Source organism: Myotis davidii, unplaced genomic scaffold, assembly GCF_000327345.1.
Source record: "Myotis davidii unplaced genomic scaffold, ASM32734v1 scaffold1307, whole genome shotgun sequence".
NCBI classification, from domain to species: Eukaryota; Metazoa; Chordata; class Mammalia; order Chiroptera; family Vespertilionidae; genus Myotis; species Myotis davidii.
In genome coordinates, this window is record NW_006298623.1 from 764,960 (window position 1) to 766,486 (window position 1,527).

The 1,527-nt window shown below is 50.1% G+C and overlaps 1 protein-coding gene across 3 annotated transcripts in view; it reads left to right on the forward strand.

The window, feature by feature from the left end:
* The window catches only part of SERPINI1 (serpin peptidase inhibitor, clade I (neuroserpin), member 1), a 77,742-nt gene that overhangs the window by 46,581 nt on the left and 29,634 nt on the right, over positions 1-1,527 (forward strand). The gene's annotated exons all lie outside the window — the stretch shown is intronic.

The following is a 1,527-nucleotide window of genomic DNA, read 5'->3' on the forward strand; positions in this document are numbered from 1 at the left end:
AGGCCCAGTGCAAATTCGTGCATGAGGGTGGTCCCTCAGCCTCACCAGTGATTGGGGCCGGCCACCCGGGGAGGAGGGACTGCAGGAGGTTGGCTATGGGAGCACACTGACCATCAGGGGGCATCTTCCACATTGAGCGTCAACCCCCTGGTGGTCAGTGCATGTCATAGCGACTGGTCATTTGGTTGTTTGGTCGTTTGGTCGTTCAGTTGCTTAGGCTTTTATATAGAGAGACTAGAGGCCTGGCACATGAAATTTGTGCATGGGTATGGTCCCTAGGCCTGACCTGTGATCAGGGCGATCTTCTCTGGCTGCTGCCCTCTCCCCCCTGCCGCCCTCCTTCCCTGGTTCCCCATTCACCATCTGGCGATCAGAGCCTGCTAGCCTGGGGGAGGGACCGAGAGGTTGGCCATCCCACCCACTTGCCGGCCCCGTTCCCCAATGCCAGTTGCCCTCTATGTGTGGGGAAACCAGTGGAGCAGAGGCCTTGGCCTGGCGCCGCCCATGTCCACCACCACCCACCCCTGGTTCCCCATTCCCCATCAGGCAATCGGAGCCTGCTGGCCAGGGGAAGGGATCCAGAGGTTGACCATCAGGCTCTGATCGGGTGATCAGGGCCTACAGGCTGAGGCAGCTCCTGCATTGAGTGTCTGCCCCCCTGGTGGTCAGTGAGCATCATCCTGCCCTTTGGTCAGTTTGCATATTACCCTTTTATTATATAGGATAATAAGTAAACTGCTTAATTGTTTAAATAAGCAGTTTAGCTTTCAGAGACCTATGGAAACAATGTGTGAGGATACAAGGAAATCATCCCCAGTGTGTGCCAGTCTTTTGGAACACTGATGTGCTGAGAGGCAAAAATATTATTCACAAATTGGGCACTGACACTACTTTCTTTTCCCAAGAGAAATCGGTCAAGAACCAGATGAGCATCCTAGCCTGTTTGGCTCAGTGGATAGAGCATTGGCCTGTGGACTGAAGGGTCCTGGGTTCGATTCCAGTCAAGAGCACATACCTTGGTTGCAGGTTCCCCGGCCCTGGTTGGGTGTGTGCAGGAGACAACCATTTGATGTGTCTTTTTCACATCCATGTTTCTCTCTGTCCCTCCCCCTCTCTTTCATGCAATAAATAAATAAATAAATGGAAAAATGTCCTCAGGTGAGGAATAACAAAACAAACAAACAACAAAAAAGAACCAGATAAGCTTGATATTTAAAAATATTCATATAAGCACATGTTTGGTTTGCGGGCTCGATCCCCAGTAGGGGACGTGCTGGAGGCAGCCGATTGATAATTCTCTCTCAGCATTGATGTTTCTCTCTCTCTCTCTCTCCCTTTCCCTTCCTCTCTGAAATCAATAAAGAATATATATATATTTTTAAAAGGACAGTGTTTAGGAGGTTCTTCCCTCTCTGAGATTTTCACTGGGAGCAGCAGCCTCATAGGGAACGAACGTGTAAGAGAAAAAGCAAACAGGGATGTGCTAAAACTGCCTTTTCTCTGGGTTACCACTTTACCACTTCCTGT